This window comes from Rhinoraja longicauda, chromosome 4 (genome assembly GCF_053455715.1).
Source record: "Rhinoraja longicauda isolate Sanriku21f chromosome 4, sRhiLon1.1, whole genome shotgun sequence".
Taxonomy (NCBI): Eukaryota; Metazoa; Chordata; class Chondrichthyes; order Rajiformes; family Arhynchobatidae; genus Rhinoraja; species Rhinoraja longicauda.
Window position 1 is genome coordinate 12,169,118 of NC_135956.1, and position 13,609 is coordinate 12,182,726.

The following is a 13,609-nucleotide window of genomic DNA, read 5'->3' on the forward strand; positions in this document are numbered from 1 at the left end:
TTTCCTCAACTCAGTCCTAAATGGCCTACCCCTTAGTCTTAACCTAAATGGCCTGCCCCTTATTCTTAAGTCACGGGGAGAACATACAAACTATACAGACAGCGCCCGTAATCAGGATGGAAGCCGGGTCTCTGGCGCTGTGAGGCAGCAACTCTACTGCTGCGCCACCATGCCGTTCTATGTTCCATGTTCTCTGCCACAGGGCACCACGGAAAAATAGTTCCACTCGGCTGGAAGTAGAGAAAGACTCCTCGTGTGTAATGGTGCTAAAATCCAGTAGGTGGTGATCATTATTATTCCTTGAGATATGGATAAAAATAGAAACACTTATTTTTAATCACCCTTTGTGTTGTTCTTCAGCCAGAAGCAAATGCTTTCTGACAGAATGGTCACGACTGTTTATGCATAGGTATATTTGAGTGGAATTGCTAATAAAATTCTTCAAATTTGCCTTTCTTATCAAGCTGATCATGAGGTCATGTGATAGGAGCTGAATTAGGCCACTCGGCCCATCAAGTCTACTCCGCCATTTCATCATGGCTGATCTATCTCTCCCACCTAACCCCTTTCTCCTTCCATATCTCCATAAACCCCGACACCCGTACTAATCAATAATCAATCTCGGTAATAAAAATATCCATTAACTTGGCCTCCACAGATAATTCCACTGATTTACCACCGTCCGACTAAAGAAATTCATTCCCATCTCCTCCCAAAAGGAACGCCCTTTAATTCTGAGGCTATGACCTCTGGTCCTAGACTCTCCCACTTGTGGAAACATCCTCTCCACATCCAGTCTATCCAGGTCTTTCACTATTCTATATGTCTCAATGAGGTCCCCCCTCATCCTTTTAAACGCCAGCGAGAACAGTCCCAGTGCCGTCCAACGCTCATACGTTAACCCACTCATTACTGGGATCATTCTCGAAAAACCTCTGGGCCCTGGAGGGCCAGCATATCTTTCCTCAGACACTGTGACCAAGATGTTTTGCATTCATATCGTAAGACCTAGTAGCAGCATTAGGCCATTCGGCCTGCTCCACCATTCGAGCAAGGCTGATCTATTATTCCTTCTCAACTCCATTCTCCTGCCTTCTCCCCCTAACCTTTGATGCCCTTACTAATCAAGAACCTACCAATTTCTGCACCCAAAGACAGTCGCTACAGCCGCCTGTGGCAATGAATTCCACAGATTCACTACCCTTTGGCTAAAGAATTTCCTCCCCTTCTCCTTTCAAAAGGCACCTCCTTTTATCCTGAGGCTGCGCCCTCTGGTGCTAGACTCTCCCACTACTGGAAACATTCTCTCCACATCCACTCTATCCAGGCCACTCTATCCAGTCCATCCAAACACAAAATGCTGGAGTAACTCAGCGAGACAGGCAGCATCTCTGGATAGAAGGAACGGTGACGTTTTAGGTCGAGACCCTTTCTTCAGACTGACGAAGGGTCTCGACCCGAAACGTCACCAGTTCCTTCTCTCCAGAGATGGTGCCTGTATCGCTGAGTTACTCCAGCATCTTGTGTCTATCTGCAGATCCTTCCTTGACAAACTGCTGAATAGGGGTGATGGAAATAGCTTACTTATTGAGCTGTTGAAAGCTTCCATGTACGATAAATGCACAGGTCAAGCAGAGTCTCTCTACATTTAATTAATTTTAGCTTTATTACTCCACGATAATTCACGAGTGGATATGGAGAGGATGTTTCCACTAGTGAGGGAGTCCAGGACGAGAGGTCACAGCCTTAGAATTAAAGGACGTTCTTTTAGGCAGAAGACGAGGAGAAATTTCTTTAGGTGGTGAATCTGTGGAATTCTTTGCCATAGAAGGCTATGGAGGCCAAGTCAGTGGATATTTTTAAGGCAGAGATATATAGATTCTTGATTAGTATGGGTGTCCGGGGTTATGGGGAGAAGGCAGGAGAATGGGGTTAGGAGGGAGAGATAGATCAGCCATGATTGAATGGCAGAGTGGACTTGATGGGCCGAATGGCCTAATTCTACTCCTATCACTTATGACATGTGACCATGAAGGAGGTGATCAGTGGATATTCAGCAAAGTGGAAAGCAAAGATACTAGAGGAACAAGATAGACCACAAGACCCTAAAAAAACACAGTACGTCATGGCACCATTTTAGTAGGCAGAAACATTTGAAAAGAAAAATAACAAAAATCTGTAAATTGCAGAATACATCTCATCTATCAATTCAATGGTATCATCACACATACTGTTCCCCCAAAACACTGATTACATTGCGAGAGGCATAGTGAACGGCGGGTTTTGCTTACTAAAATGGCGGACGTTACGCATCTTTGCGTACTACACTTCAGTATAGGCGATTTCAATGGAGTGGTCCATCTCGTTCCTCTAGTATCTTTGGTGGAAAGGAAGATTTTACTTCCTGAGGGGTTCTTTAATTTCGAACAAGATTCTAAGTGAGATGACTGCAACCAGTAAATTTACTTTTGGAAAATAATAAGTGACTTTATCAAGCAAAAGTACCAGCGGTTTCATGTTTATTCCCCTTAGTTATGAAGGGCACGATCAAATTTGCAACCTTGTGTATAGTACAGCATACAGTGTTAATCCGTGCTGTACTTTGAGATAGAGTCATAGAGTCTTAGTTTAGTGATACAGCATGGAGACAGGCCCTTCAGCCCACTGAGTCCGCACTGACCAGCAATCCCCGCACACTAACACTATCCTCCACAAACTAGGAACAATTTACATTTATCGCAAGCCAATTAACCTACAAACCCCCACATCTTTGGAATGTGGGAGGAAACCGGAGATCACAGAGAATGCCCACGCAGCTCACGGGGAGAACGTACAATCTCCGTACAAACAAGCACCTGTAGTCAGGATCGAACCCTTGTCTCTGCCGCTGTAAGGCAGCAACTCTACCACTGCACAATTGTCGCCCACACCGTTTCTTACCCTTAATTATGAAGGGCACTGTCAAATTCACAACCTTACGAGTAGTGTAGCTTACAGTGCTGATCTGTGCTGTACTTTGAAATAGTTAGTCATAGAGTCTTACAGCATGGAAACAGGCCCTTTGGCTCAACTTGCCCACACCGGCCAACATGCCCCTACTACACTAGTCCCACCTGCCTGCGTTTGGCCCACATCCCTCTAAACATCTCCTATCCATGCACCTGTCTAGACATTTCTTAAACCTTGCAATAGTCCCTGCCTCAACGACCTCTGGCAGCTCGTTCCACACACCCACCACCTTTTGTGTGAGAAAGTTACCCCTCAGGTTCCTGTTAAATCTTTCTCCACTTCACCTTACACCTATGTCCTGTGGTTCTCTATTCCCCTACTTTGGCCAAGAGACTATGTGTGTCTTCCTGATCTTTTTGACTCATATTTTCACACACCTCTATAAGCTCACCCCTCATCCTCCTGCGCTCCAAGGAATAGAGTCCCAGCCTACTCAACCTCTCCCTATAGCTCAGGCCCTCGAGTCCTGGCAACATCCTTGTAAATCTTCTCTGCACGCTTTCCAGCTTGACAACATCTTTCCTATAACATGGTGCCCAGAACTGAACACAATACTCTAAATGCAGCCTCTCCAACATTTTATACAACTGCAACATGACCTCCCAACTTCTATAGACAAAAAGGCAATGAAAGAAAGCAGCAGGCCTCCTACTGCTGAATCTTTACAAGGTTTGAGGTATGCAGTGCCATTTGGAGTGCACTTGAGCAGTTTGAGACGCTACCCATCAGTTTACCCTCCTGCTGTGTGCCGAAACATCTGACCTCTGGTCTCAATAATAAACAATCACACTTTCATTCCATAATTCTGAAACAAATTTTTTTTTAGTTTTTGTTTCGAGATACAGCGTAGAAACAGGTCCTTCTGTGTCCACACCGACCACACACTAACCCTACACACACTGTGGGCAATTTCCATTTTTACCAAGTCAATTAACCTAAAAAACCTGCACGTCTTTGGAGTGTGGGAGGAAACCAGAGCACCCAGGGAAAACCCACGCAGGTCATGGGGAGAACGTATAAACTCTGTACAGACAGCACCCGTAGTCAGGATCGAACCTGTGACCCTGACGCTGAGGTGATGGTGCCGTAACTGAACCATCTTACCACAACCAGAGAGCAGTGCTGAACAACTATCTACCTCTTTGATAATGCTCGGAGTTTCCCAGATCTGATTATGCTGGCTTTACCTTGCACTAAACGTTATTCAATTAGCATGTATCTGTGCACTGTTAGAGGATCGATTGTAATCCTGTATTGTCTTTCCACTGACTGGTTAGCACAACAAAAAACTTTCTACTGTACCACAGTGCACATGACAATAAACTAAACCGAAGCAAAACTAAGGCAGCAACTCTACCACTGTGCCACCACGCGCAAAGAATTTCACTGTACTGCCATACCAAAGAACCATTGAATATTAGAGAATCATTGCCTCAACTGATATCTCAGTCTGAAGAAGAGTCTCGACCCGAAAAGACGCCCATTCCTTCTCTCCCGAGATGCTGCCTGACCTGCTGAGTTACTCCAGCATTTTGTGAATAAATGTCTCTAAAAAGGTGGATGGAACATGCAAATATTAAACTCAGAATTCCATTTTATTATTTGGTTATTTTTAATGAGTTGCAGATCAAAAGGACACAAAGTGCTGGAGTAATTCAGGTCAGGCAGCACCTGTGGGGAACATGGATAGGCGACGTTTTGGGTCGAGAACCTTCTTCTGTTTTTGCAAGTTTTTCCATACTGGGATTCAGTAATATCAAAGACGATGTTGTGAATTTGAGGTTCACTTTAAAAGTAAACACCGGCGAACCTTGAAAAGATATTCCAAGTGTATCTGCTGCTACTTGTACTCGCATAAGGAATATAGCAGCCAGAGAATCATCCTGTTAATTAATTCATCTGGACATTCTCCAAGTATTTAGCAGTAAAGGAAGTTGAATCGAATCATGCTGTTTGTTTGTCCGAAGAAGGGTCTTGACCCGAAAAGTCGCCTATTCCTTCTCTCCGGAGATGCTGTCTGACCCGCTGTTACTCCAGCTTTTTGTGTCTATCTTCTGTTTGTTTGTAGATGCATTTGCTGCAGAATTGCATGCAGCAGTATTCCTTTAACCTTTATATTTTGCTAATGGCTTTACGTTAAAATGCAAATAAATTATTCATTGCACACAGGTTTGTGGTTCATTAACAGCACAAGGTAACGATTTACTGGAAAGAGCTCTTGGATAAAATTCAGAATAATGGAAGGCATAGATAGTGGATGTGGAAAGGATGTTTCCACTGGTGGGAGAGTCTAGGAACAGAGGTCATAGCCTCAGAATTAAAGGGCGCTCTTCTAGAAAGGAGGCGAGGAAGAGGGTAGTCAATCTGTGGAAGTCATTGCCACAGAGGGCTGTGGACACCAAGTCAGTGGATATTCGTGAGCCAGAGATAGACAAATTCTTGATAAGAATGAGTGTCAAGGGTTATGGGGAGAAGCCAGGAAAATGGGATTAGGAGGCAGAGATCAGCCATGATTGAATGGCGGAATGGACCCGATGGGCCGAATGGCCTCATTTTTCTCGTAGAACTTGTGAAAATAACCTTAGCTTCCTTGTGGTGTGATGGTCACTGATTTCTTACTGAGAGATGGTCACCAGTCAAATGATTCCAGTCCTTGTGACTTTGACCGTCTTTTATCCAGCACTAATTCTGCTCCCGCCACTCATGAACTTACGAAGTGAATAAATTCATAAATGATAGGAGCAGAGTTAGGCCATTCGGCCCCTCAAATCTACTCCGGCATTCAATCATGACTGATCTATCTCTCCCCCTCAACCCCATTCTCTTGCCTTCTACCAAATAACCCGACACCCGCACTAATCAAGAATCTATCTCTGCCTTAAAAATATCCACTGACTTGGCCTCCACAGCCTTCTGTGGCAAAGAATTCCACAGATTCACCACCCTCTGACTAAAGAAATTTCTCCTCATCTCTTTTCTAAAAGATACGTTCTTTTATTCTGAGGTTATGGCCTCTGGTCCTAGATTCTCCCATCTGTTGCAATTTAGTTTAGTTTGGAGATACAGCGTGGGAATAGGCCCTTCGTATCACTGAGACCGTGCAACGTGACTTGGATAGGTTAGGTGAGTGGGCAAATGCATGGCAGATGCAGTATAATGTGGATAAATGTGAGGTTATCCACTTTGGTGGCAAGAACAGGAAAGCAGACTATTACCTGAATGGTGGCCGATTAGGAGAAGGGGAGATGCAACGTGACCTGGGTGTCGTGGTGCACCAGTCATTGAAAGTAGGCATGCAGGTGCAGCAGGCAGTGAAGAAAGCGAATGGTATGTTGGCATTCATAGCGAGGGGATTTGAGTATAGGAGCAGGGAGGTTCTGCTGCAGTTGTACAGGGCATTGGTGAGACCGCACCTGGAGTATTGCGTGCAGTTTTGGTCTCCTAATCTGAGGAAAGACATTCTTGCCATAGAGAGAGTACAGAGAAGGTTCACCAGATTGATTCCTGGGATGGCAGGACTTTCATATGAAGAAAGACTGGATAGACTCGGCTTGTACTCGCTGGAATTTAGAAGATTGAGGGGGGATCATATAGAAACTTACAAAATTCTTAAGGGGTTGGACAGGCTAGATGCAGGAAGATTGTTCCCGATGTTGGGGAAGTCCAGAACAAGGAGTCACAGTTTAAGGATAAGGGGGAAGTCTTTTAGGACCGAGATGAGAACGTTTTTTTTCACACAGAGTGTGGTGAATCTGTGGAATTCTCTGCCACAGAAGGTAGTTGAGGCCAGTTCATTGGCTATATTTATAGACAATAGACAATAGGTGCAGGAGTAGGCCATTCGGCCCTTTGAGCCAGCACCGCCATTCAATGTGATCATGGCTGATCATTCTCAATCAGTACCCCGTTCCTGCCTTCTCCCCATACCCCCTGACTCCGCTATCCTTAAGAGTTCTATCTAGCTCTCTCTTGAATGTATTCAGAGAATTGGCCTCCACTGCCTTCTGAAGCAGAGAATTCCACAAGAGGGAGTTAGATGTGGCCCTTGTGGCTAAAGGGATCAGGGGGTATGGAGAGAAGGCAGGCACGGGATACTGAGTTGGATGATCAGCCATGATCATATTGAATGACGATGCAGGCTCGAAGGGCCGAATGGCCTACTCCTGCACCTATTTTCTGTGTTTCTATGATCACCCGGTATACTAGCACTATCCTGCACACTAGAGACAATTTACCGAAGCCAATTAACCTACAAACCTGTATGCCTTTGGAGTACGAGGGGAAACCAGAGCACCCGGGAAAAACCCACGCGATCACAGGGAGAGTGTGCTGGCAGTACCCGTAGTGAGGATTGAACCCGGGATCACTGGTGCTGGAAGGCATTTTTTAACTGAGGAAGAATAGATCTATTTTTGCTGTACGACTCAATGACTGGGGCATATGTTTAAGGTGAGAGAGGAAAGGTTTTTACAGGAGATGTGCGGGGCAAGTTATTTTACCCAGAGGATGGTGGGGGCTTGGATCGCACTGCCAGGGTGGTGGTGGTGGCAGATATGATAGTGGCGGTTAAGCAACTTTTACATAGATGCATGGATATGCGCGGAATAGACGTAATGGATGCGGTGTGGGCAGGTAAGAGCTTGTCTTGGCATCAGGTTTGGCACAGACATTGTGGACCGAAGGGCCTGTTCCTGTGCCATACAGTACTTTTCTACGTCCAAGATGGACACAAAATGCTGGAGCAACTCAGCGGGACAGGCAGCATCTCTGGAGAGAAGGAATGGGTGACGTTTCGGGTCGAGACCCCTCTTCAGACAAAGGGTCTCTACCCATTCCTTCTATCCAGAAATGCTGTCTGTCTCGTTGAGTTACTCCAGCATTTTGTGGCCATCTTTAGAATTCTCCTGGTTGAGTTTGATTTTTTTTTGGGGGGGGCTTTGCTTACATGATGACATGAGAAAGTGTGAGGGAATGGCAGGGAAAGTCAATTTTGTTTCTCATGTCTGTCCTATAACAACATGGTCAAAGATAATATGACACCCATGCCCCAGTACCATAATAGCATCAAACACCCACCACACCCAGTACTCCACCTAACCTCTGCATCCTGTCAGGCCAGCCAGAGGCAGGAACTTGTACAGTAACTTTTTGATCACTTAAAACTTATCTGGCAGTGGAAATTTGTTCCAAAAATTGCAAGGCTCTGCAAAAAGGGAAATCTTCTGATGTGGAGGCTGTCTTTGGGGTTTTTTTTTTTTAAAGCAGAGATTGATAGGTTCTTGAATAGTAAGGGGCGTCATTGGCTATGGGGGGAAGGGAGGAGAAAGCAGTTGAGGGGGAGAGATTGATCAGCCATGACAAAATGGTGGGTTCAGAGCCGATGGGCCGAATGGCGTCATTCCGCCACTATGGGGAGGAATTTCTTTAGTCAGTGGGTGGCGAATCTGTGGAATTCATTGCCGCAGACGACTGTGGAGGCCAAGTCAGTGGGTATTTTTAAAGCAAAGATTGATACGTTCTTGATTAGTAAGGGCGTCAATGGTTACGGGGAGAAGGCAGGAGAATGGGATTGAGAGGGAATAATAGATCATTTAGACTTTGGACATACAGCATGGAAACAGGCTCTTTGGCCCTCTGAATCCGCGCTGAACAACGATCATCCCATCCACCAGCACTATTCTACACACTAGGGACAACTTACAATTTTACAGAAGCCATTAACCTACAAACCTGTACATCTTTAGACTGCATGAGAAAACCAGAGCACCCAGAGAAAGCCCAGACATTCACAGAGAGAACATACAAACTCCGTACAGATAGCACCCATAACCAGGAACAAACCCAGGGCTCAGGCACTGTAAGGCAGCAACTCTACCGCTGTGCCACCTAGGGAGCGTTTTGGGTCAGGACCCTTCTTCAGATTGACCTGAAACCTCACATTCAGGTTCTCCAGCGATGTTGATTTACTCCAGCACTTTGTTTTGTTTTTTTTAATGGTAAACTAGCGTTTGCAATTCCTTGTGTCCACAACCTAAAACTAAACCTTAACCTATTCATAAGATAATGGCATGGACAAGGCAGACTGTCAGATCCTTTTCCCCCAGGGTGGAAATGTCAAACATAGCTATGTGGTGGTGGGGTGGGGGGGGGGAGTTTAATGGATATGTGCAGAGCAAGTTATTTTATACAGAGAGAGGTGGGGGGCTTAGAACGCATTGCCAGGGGCAGTGGTGGAGGCAGATTATGATAGTGGTGTTTAAGAAGCTTTTTGACAGGCACGTGGAAGTGCAGGGAACAGAGGGATATGGATCATGCACAGGCAGATGCCATCAGCTTAACATTATGTTGGGTACAAACTCTACTGACTTTATCTTCCGCTAAACATTATTCCCCTATCACATTCACAAGTTATAGGAGTAGATCTAGCTCATTCGGCCCATCGAGTCTACTCTGCCATTCAATCATGGCTGATCTCTGCCTCCTAATCCCATTTTCCTGCCTTCTCCCCATAACCCTTGACACCCGCTCTAATCAAGAATTTGTCTACCTCTGCCTTAAAAATATCCACTGACTTGGCCTCCACAGCCCTCTGCAGCAGTGAGTTCCACAAATTAACTACCCTCTGACTAAAGAAGTTCCTCCTCGCCCCCTTTCTAAAAGAGCGTCCTATAATTCTGAGGAATGTATCTGTACACTGTGAATGGCTCGATTGTAATCGTATTGACATTCCGCTGACTGGTTAGCACGCAGCAAGAGCTTTTCACTGTACCTCAGTACACGTGACAATAAACTAAAGTGAATGGGAACATTGGGGGCTGTTGGGCCCATCCCTGTGTTATACTGTTCTATGAAAGGCCTGGATAAAGTGGATGTGGAGAGGATGCTTCCCCTTGTGGGAGAGTCTGGGACCAGTGGTCATAGCCTCAAAATTCAATGACGTTCCTTTCGGAAGATGAGGAGGAATTTATTTAGTCAGAGGGTGGTGAATCTGTGGAATTCTTTGCCACAGAAGGCTGTGGACGCCAAGTCAATAGATATTTTTAAGGCAAATTCGAGATTAGTGCGGATGTCAGGGTTATGGGGAGAAGGGAGGAGAAAAGGGTTAGAAGGGATTGAATGGCGTGGACTTGATGGGCTGAATGGCCTAATTTGCTCCTATCACTTGTGAATTTAGGAACATTGAGGGGCAAAGGGCCCGTTCCTGTACTGTACTATATGTTATATGTTCTATGATATAATATTACTGAGGATGGCGATAGGTTCATACAAAGTATTTGCGTCACATTAATGTCTTTCGTCTTTTCTATGCAAAGATTACCAACCCGAGTTAACATTAAATTCTTGTGCAAATGTCGTAACGTTTAGCATAAAGGAGCAAAGATTTCACCCATTCCTTCTCTCCATAGATGCTGCCTGTCCCGCTGAGTTACTCCAGCATCCAGGTTTAAATCAGCATCTGCAGTTCCTTCCCATTTCCCCCCTCCCCCTTCACCCTTCCTCCCCCCTCCTCGTTCTTCTTTCCCCTCCTCCCTCCCGCTTCCTCTACCCCTCAACTTCCTCTCCACCTTACTCTCGCCGGTCCCCCTTCCTCTACCTCTCCCCCTTCTTCCCCTCCCAGAAGCAAAGATTTAAACAGCAAAACATAGAAAGTAGGTGCAGGAGTAGGCCATTTTGCCCTATGGGCCAGCACCACCATTCAATATGATCATGGCTGATCATCCAGAATCAGCACCCTGTTCCTGCTTTTTCCCCCATATCCCTTGATTCTTAGCCCGAAGAGCTAAATCTAACTCTTGAATGCATGCACGAAACACACAAAATGTCTGAAGGGTCTTGACCCGAAACATCACCCATTCCTTCTCTCCAGAGATGCTGTCTGGCCTGTTGAGTTACTCCAGCTTTTTGTGTCTATCTATGATTTAACCCAGTATCTTATCGAAACGTATAAGATTATTAAGGGGTTGGACACGTTAGAGGCAGGAAACATGTTCCCAATGTTGGGGGAGTCCAGAACCAGGGGCCACAGTTTAAGAATAAGGGGTGGGCCATTTAGAACTGAGGTGAGGAAAAACTTTTTCAGTCAGAGAGTTGTGAATCTGTGGAATTCTCTGCCTCAGAAGGCAGTGGAGGCCAATTCTCTGAATGCATTCAAGAGAGAGCTAGATAGAGCTCTTAAGGATAGCGGAGTCAGGGGGTATGTGGAGAAGGCAGGAACGGGGTACTGATTGAGAATGATCAGCCATGATCACATTGAATGGCGGTGCTGGCTCGAAGGGCCGAATGGCCTCCTCCTGCACCTATTGTCTGTCTATTGTCTATCTGCAGTTCTTTCCTACATATCGTGAATGCATGTAATATCCTTGCTTTGGCAGTGCAGCAGAAATTTTAATTGGAAGAAAATCTTGCACCGCATACTAAAACAAGTCAATATTAATTCACATGCACTGGTGCAGGTTTGACTTTGACAGCATTCACGTGGAGTTTGTCTGCGTTTCCAAGCAGACTTAACACAGCGTGGCCTTGGACAGGTGTAGCGATCTGCATGCAAGCAATGTCTACGTCTGTGTGTGTCTCTCTCTCTATCCCCCGGCAACTAATTAAATGCAGACAAACCACACGAAAAGCCCTGGCATAACAATGGCTGTCCATTTCTCAAGCAGCTATGCCCCGAGGATATGCGGAGACAGGTGGTCCTTTATCTCCCTCTCTCTCTCTCTCTCTCTTTTATTTTCATCATATTATGAAACCAAATAAGGATTCGGGCTCAAATCCCGATGTGCCGCAGGATGTCAAAGGGGTCGTCGAGGTTACAACAACATTGTTGAAAGGAGAGAAATTATCTGCTTGACAATGGTGCAAATATTAAGAGGGCACCTCAGCGAGCCACGCTCGCGATGATAAATTCGGAGGAGTATTTCCTCAATGCGCCTAGTGCTGTTTGTTCCGATTCAGCTCATCAGTTTTAGTTTATTGTCACGTGTACCGAAGTACAATGAAAAGCTTTCGTTGTGTGCTGAACAGCCAGCGGAAAAACAATGGGTGATTACAATCGATCCATTTACAGATCCATAAGAGAATAACATTTAGTGCAAGGTGAAGCCAGCAAAGTCCGATCAAGGATAGTCCGAGGGTCACCAATGAGGTAGATAGCAGTTCAGGACCGCTCTCTGGTTGCGGTGGGATGGTTCAGTGGCCTGATAACAGCTGGGAAGAAACTGTTCCTGAATCTGGGAGGTGCGCGTTTTCACACTTCTGCAACGTTTGCCTGATGGGAGAGGGGAGAAGAGGAAGTACAACTCGTCCTTGATTATGCTGCTGGCCTTGCCGAGGCAGCCGGAGGGGTAAATGGAGTCAATGCGTAGTCAATAGAAGGGAAGATAGACACAAAAAACTAGGGTAACTCAGCGGGACAGGCAGCATCCCTGGAGAAAAGGAATGGGTGACATTTCATAGAAACATAGAAAAATAGGTGCAGGAGTAGGCCATTCAGCCCTGCATGCCAGCACCGCCAATCAATATGATCATGGCAAGATCATCCAAAATCAGTACCCCGTTCCTGTTTTTTTCCCCCATATCCCTAGATTCCTTTAGCCCGAAGAGATAAATCCAACTCTCTCTTGAAAACATCCACTGCCTTCTGTGGCAGAGAATTCCACAGATTCACAACTCTGGGTGAAAACTTTGGGTTGAGACCGTTCTTCAGAAGGGAGGTTGGTTTATAGACAATAGACAATAGACAATAGGTGCAGGAGTAGGCCATTTGGCCCTTCGAGCCAGCACCGCCATTCAATGCGATCATGGCTGATCATTCTCAATCAGTACCCCGTTCCTGCTTTCTCCCCATACCCCCTGACTCCGCTATCCTTAAGAGTTCTATCTAGCTCTCTCTTGAATGTATTCAGAGAATTGGCCTCCACTGCCCTCTGAGGCAGAGAATTCCACAGATTCACAACTCTCTGACTAAAAAGGTTTTTCCTCATCTCTGTTCTAAATGGCCTACCCCTTATTCTTAAACTGTGGCCCCCCCTCAAGAGAGTTTGTGTGATGGTCTGGGCTGCGTCCACAATTCGCTGCAATTTACAGTGGTCTTGGATGGAGTTGTTCCCAAACCAAGCTGTGATGCATCCTGATAAAATGGTTTCTACGCAGCGAGTGTAAAAGTTGGCGAGGGTTGTTGGAGACATTCCAAACTTCCCAATCCTTCTTGGGAAGTAGAGGCGTTGGTGTGCCTTCTTGGTGTCACCTCAATATGGGTGGTCCCGGAGAAGTTGTTGGTGACATTTACTCCAGAAAACATCCAGTTCTCATTTTCCTTACTTAACAGAGCAGATGTACAACTTTCTGCTTTTCCATTGTGTAAAGAAAACGTGACATGGACATTAAGAAAATTTGAATTTTCCTGTACTTCATTGTAGACATTGGACTATTTCTTCAAATCTGAGGGGGCACCTCATTGAAACATCATATAATGAAAGGTCTGGATAGAGTGGATGTGGAGAAGATGTTTCCACTAGTGGGCGAATCTAAGGCCAAAGGACACAACCTTAGAATAAAATGTGTACCTTTAGAACGATGAAGAATTCCTTTAGCCAGAGGGTGA